At 53.9% G+C, this 6,000-nt stretch overlaps 1 protein-coding gene across 1 annotated transcript in view; it reads right to left on the minus strand.

The window, feature by feature from the left end:
• Nucleotides 1-5,740, minus strand: part of SLC6A6 (solute carrier family 6 member 6) — an 83,206-nt gene extending 77,466 nt beyond the window's left edge. The window contains exon 1 of the mRNA XM_045991763.1: nucleotides 5,448-5,740. The gene's annotated coding sequence lies outside the window, so the exon portion shown is untranslated. The remainder of the gene's footprint in view (nucleotides 1-5,447) is intronic.
• Nucleotides 5,741-6,000: the final 260 nt, after the last annotated feature.

A 6,000-nucleotide genomic window follows, 5' to 3' on the forward strand; every position in this document is an offset into this window, starting at 1 on the left:
CAAGTAATAAAAAAGGATCATCTATGTTCCTGTAGACAGCTGAGGGAGACGGTTAAAGCTGTATGCAGAGGAAAATGTATAATCTTACGGGCCTTTACTGTTATTAGAGATAAAGACAGATGGAATGAAGATTATAGTACACTTTTTTAAAATCATCTCTGAGGGGGCGCCTGGGTGGCTCAGTGGGTTAAGCCTCTGCCTTCGGCTCAGGTCATGGTCTCAGGGTCCTGGGATCGAGCCCCACATCGGGCTCTCCGCTCAGCAGGGAGCCTGCTTCCTCCTCTCTCTCTGCCTGCTGTTCTGCCTCCTTGTGATCTCTCTCTCTCTCTGTCAAATAAATAAAAATTTAAAAAAAAAAATCATCTCTGAGGATCACTTTTAGTTTAAACAGTTTTGTACTGCTTGAGATGTATTATTATTATTATTTTTTAAAGATTTGGGGGCACCTGGGTGACTTAGTCATTAAGCATCTGCCTTCGGCTCAGGTCATGATCCCAGGGTCCAGGGATAGAGCCCTGCATTGGGCTGCTAGCTTGGTGGGGAGTCGCCTTCTCCCTCTCCCTCTGCCCCTGCTTGTATTCCCTCTCTCGTTGTCTCTGTCAAATAAATAGATAAAATCTTTTAAAAAAGAAAAAAAGATTTTTATTTATTTGAGAGAGAGAGGGGAAGCAATCATGAGCCAGGGAGAGGGAGAGGGAGAAGTAGGCTTCCCCCACCTCCCCCCACCCCGAGCTGGGAGCCCAATGCAGGGTTCGATCCCAGGATCCTGGGATCGTGATCTGAGCCAAAGGCAGATGCTTAACCACCTGAGCCACCCAGGTGCCCCGAGGTGTATATTTCTGTAAGTAAGAGAATTCTCTGACAATCTCTCATGAAGTCAACATCTGCGGACGCTAGGAGCCAGCAGTCCCACTCCTAGAAGAATGGACGATATAAGCTCACTGAAAGACTTGTACAGGAATGCTCAGAGCAGGTTTTTCATAATCACTGCAAACTGGAAACACTCCAATATCCATCAACAGGTGAATCCATACAGTGGACTACTACTGAGCAATAAAAGGAATCACCCTCATGATAAATTCCATGATAGAATCCATAGCACAGACGGATCTCAAAAACATCACACAGTTAAGAAGCCAGACACTAAAGGGCTACCCACCACCCAAGTCCGTTTACATGAAGTTCTAGGCTTGGCAAAACTAATTTAGGGTGACAAAAATCAGAAACTCGTCGCCTCCAGGAGGGGAAGGGCGTTAGACTACTAACCTCACAGCTGGAAATATTCTGTCTTGATCTGGGTGGTAGTTACACAAGTGTATACATTTGTCAAAAATTCATCAAACTGTAACAGAATCTTTGCATTTCACGACACGTAAATTGTATCACAATTTAAAAAAAAAAGACAAAATTTAAAAATACAGATTCCCAGGCGCCACCCCGTGGGGGCTGAGTCCGTGTGTCCATGCTAGACCTGGAAATTTTAATTTGTAAAAAAAATATATATATATAATAACAACTCGAGTCATTCTCTGCCTGATCCCAGCCCCTGGCTCCCTACACTCTCCTTCCCTTTTATTGTTTTGGGTGATTTGTTGTTTGTACATTGATTTTTACAAGGGAGTTGGTTGACTCACAGAGCTTCAGAAAGAGCACAGCAATTTCCATTCTCTCTGCCCTTTCTCTCAGACACCCATAACCCCTGCGCCTCAGCTCAGGTTTTCCAAATGAAGCCTCTGACTAGGTAAGGTGGGAGGGGAAACCCCAAAGCCCTGTCCAGGGCAGACATAATTCACCCTAAAGACTCCTGGGCTTCATGCTCCCAGGGAGGTCAAAGCCAGTAAGTTAATGGCCTGTGTACCTATTAAACAGCATGTCCAGGCCTTCACCCTGTGTTTACAAAAAGAGCTCAGGGCAAGATTCACTGGCACGGAAAATGCTTTGTGCCCTGACCAGCGGTGGCCTGGCCACCCTCAGTTTCCTGGACCCCAGCCTAGTTCCCCACCCAGCATCAGGGGGTCTTCTGGGCTCCTGGGTTTAACTAGCTTTTCCACTGCGTCCCCAAACACAGTCTGATGCCATTCTATCCCTGCCGCCCTCAGAATAAAGTTCAAGCCCACTTACCCAATGCTCAGACCCTTCCACCCTCTGGCCCCCATTTTCTCGGGCAGGAACCCTGCAAGGCCTATTCTACAAACACACTTGGCTATTTCATGCCACGGTTCCTTTGCATCTGCTATGGCCCCTGCCCAAAACGCCAGCCCATACTGTCCTCCACCCATCCACTCACAGAAGGTGCCGGGTCTGACATCAGCTCTCGTAGGAGGCTGAAGTGCCCTATGCCTATGACCTTGCCATCAGGGCATACCTGGCCACCTGAGTCCTAACAGCATGCCCTGGATAGCATGATCACTGTCCTATCTCCCTCTGGGCTTTGAGCACCTGGAAAGCCAGTATCCTACCCCAAATCCAGGGCCAAGCCAGAGCTGACCTTAGCAAGATGTATTAAACAGCTAGTGAGGGACATTTAAGAAGAGCTCTCTTTCACACTCAAGGCTCCCACAGCCACAACTCCTCCCCAGAACCCATACATTCAAACACACACTTGGGCCAAGATAAGCTGACCATTGCAGAGGACAGGAGGAGACCCAAAGAATCTGACTTTCGCTTCTGACTTCCTGCAGAAGTGAGTGATCAGCCTGCACCTGCCGGGGTGACGCTGGGCTTCCGAGGCCAGCCCTCTATTCCTGCCCAGACCCCCTCCGGCTGTGGCTAAGCTGCATTCTGCTTGTTGTAATGAATTTGTCAGCTCTTTCCTATACACAGGAATGCGTCTAATGACTCACAAGTGTCTTATCATTTCAGGACCTTTGGAAAGACTCTCAGAGAAGTTCAGCTCCCAAGTCCTCTGACAGGTTGACAGGCAAACAAGCTGGGAGTTAGAAAATACCATCATCACTGTCCAAAGCCTCCTGTGGACCGACACCTGTGTAGGAGGAGTGGAAGAGCTCCCCCAGAAAGCACACGGAAGGGGGAAGGAATAACGAGGGACAGAATCAAGGGGTGAGGTGAGTGGATCCCACGCACTCTCTCTCCAACTCTGAGGACTGGGGCATCTTTGTCCCTTGTTTTCCCCAGGTCTCGATGGCAGTCCAAGTTCAACTCCTCAGCACATCAGTGATTAAAGCTCCTTGGGGCCAAAACTCACAGCTGGCCGAAGAAAGACCTTTGAGGCCCACTTCATCCACAGTACGATCAAGGCAAAGTCCCCTGGGCAGCTCTCAGTTTGCGCATCTCTAAAATGGGCACTTCCACCAAGCCTCCTGACTGTGAAGCAGATGTGACCCGATCACTGTAGGACAAGAGGAGAGAACTGGGCAGAGGAGGTCCACTGCCGCGGCACTATGGGCCAGCACAAGGGTATCCCCAAAAGACAAAAGCTCAAGAGTGCACCTTGGCCCTGCCATATACCAGTGACCTGAGACCTCGTGACACCCTCTCATCGGCAGCTACGAAGCCCAGGCCGGCTTTACAGCTTACCGCAGGCTTATTCATCCTCATCTCCCTCAATCCCCTCAAGGACACAGCGAGGCCGGCACTGGTGTCCTTGCTGCCCGGACAGCCAAGCTGAGGTTCAGAGGCCAAGAGAATCACCCAAGGTCACCTACTGATGAAGGCACCGTAATTGAGGCACAGTAACTAAACGGAGCTCCCTGGGGACATGCTCCTCCCTCAGTCCCTATTTACCCCATAACCAGTCTACTTCACCCATTTTATAGATGAGGAAACTGAGGCAAAAATAAAAAAAAAAAAAAGATTGCACAAGGTCAACTAGGTAGGGGCTGAGCCAGGCCCAAGACCTCTAGTCACTCTGCCAATCCCACCCTATGGTGGTTCTTAGCCAGGGCCCTCGGGCATCCCTCTAGTCTCCTCAACACATCCTGATGCAATTCCTTCCCCCACCCACCCCCGTACCTTCTCATGCCCACCCCACACTCCCAGGATGACTCCCTGGTCGAGAGTGAGGCAGGCGGTTGCTAAGCACTCACCCGCTCTTTCTCACAAAAATAAACTCCTTCTGGCTGGGAGACTCTGGATGAGATCCCCTCCCTTCTAGCCAAGAAAAAATTAAAAAGAAATTTTAAAAAGATCTCCTCCATGGCATTTATTTAAACGCCAGCAGTGCCAAAGCGTGGGCCAATTTACCGAAGTCCAAATTCGTGGAGCCACGCGAAGCCAGCCACGCGCCACTAAACCTCAGTCCTAAGACCCCCATTCAAGTGTCTGGGCAGTTACTGAGCTGATTTATTTCTCCAGGCAGGAAATGGGGGCCCGGGCTGACTCCCAAGCTGTGGGGCTGGTCCTAGGGGACGCCAGGATCTGGCAGGGGCCAGGCAGTGACCAAAATAGCCAGGCCGGTGGCCCTGCCCAGCACACACCTCCCTATGAACACCAGGGCCGGGGGTGGCCCACAGGTCCCCCCTCCAGTTTAGGCTGAAGCTTTGGGGCTGTCGCAGAAGGTCCCTGAGATTCTCTATTTGGCTTCCCCGCTGGGAGGGGGAACGAGAGAACCTCTTGCTCAAAAGAGGAACCCTCAGAAGGAAGGAGAAAAAGCCAGAGAAGGATGTGTCCTGCCGTCCCTGCCTGCTGCCCATTTGGCCCCCAGCTGGCACCCGGGGCCTCCGTCCTGCCACTCAAGACGGCTGGACGTTGGCACTGCCACCTGCACGCCACACACGGGCAGCACCCTTGGAGCCATGCCCCCCTATCACCTCGCCGGAATCAGGGCCGGCCCTGGAGAATCAGCTCCGGCTGTTCGGCCCTCTAGGCATTGGGGACACTCCCTCAGGTATGCTGAGGACACACAAGCGCCTGCAACCAGGGGCCGGGAGACACAGCCACGCTCAGGGACACACACGTGCACAGCCAGGTACTGGGTGACACAGTCACATACAAACAGGTTCACACCAGACACACACCAGGACAGACATCCTAAGACACACGGTCACAGCCACACTCAGGTATCACAGACACGCCGGAATACACAGACACGCACAACCCAAGGCACAGAAGAGCAGGCATACACTGGGACACACGAGTGCATATTGCTGGAGCAAAGAAGGAACAGCCACCCTCGGAAACACACGGACACACATGGACACAGAGATACATACAGACACCCAGTGAGACAGAGACACCGGCACAGACACGCACGCACGCACACACACACACACACACACACACCTGCCGCCTGCACGAAAAGCCCAAGCCCTTTTGCTGGGGAAACAATAACAGCCCCGCCAGCGAGTCTGAGCGCGCGACCCTCCGTCCCTCCTTCGGTGGCGAGAGGGACGCCGGAGTGGGGGTCAATCGGCAGGGAGGTCGGGGCTGGCTGGAGCGCGGGGAGAGAGAGGGGGCTCCGCGCGCCCGGCTCCCTGTCCCTCGGGTACCTGGGGCGGCCGCGGCGCTGCGCTCGGCTGCACTCGGTTCCACCGGCCGGGGGCTGCCCTCCTGCTCGGTCTCCGGCCCGCGGGCTCCGCGCTCCTCGCTCCTTCTCCGCGTGGCTGGGTCTCTGGGCTCGCGGTCCTCGGGGCTCGGAGCTGGCAAGCGAGCGGAGCTGCGGCCAGGGCCCGGAGCTCGGCGCTGGCGGCGGCGCGGAGGAAGCGGTAATTTATAAGCGGCTTCTTCCTGACCTCGCGTGTCTGTTGTCTGAGCAGGCAGCTCTCAGCATCACCCATCCTGCTGGGTGGAAAAATACCAGCTTGGCCGGGCCGGGGGCGGGGCCGGGGCGGGGCCGGACGACCAGCCCCGCCCCCCATGCGGACACACACAGACACACACACGCGCACACATACACTCGCACACACCGCACACGCACGCGCGCACGGGCTCGGACAAAGAGCCCGGGCTCGCCGAGCGCGCGCGCACACACCCTTGTGCCGCGCGGCGAACGCTCGGCCCACTGCTTTTCCCCCATTAGAGCGCACTTTTCGAGGAAACCCT

The sequence above is a fragment of the Meles meles genome, chromosome 20, assembly GCF_922984935.1.
Source record: "Meles meles chromosome 20, mMelMel3.1 paternal haplotype, whole genome shotgun sequence".
NCBI lineage: Eukaryota > Metazoa > Chordata > Mammalia > Carnivora > Mustelidae > Meles > Meles meles.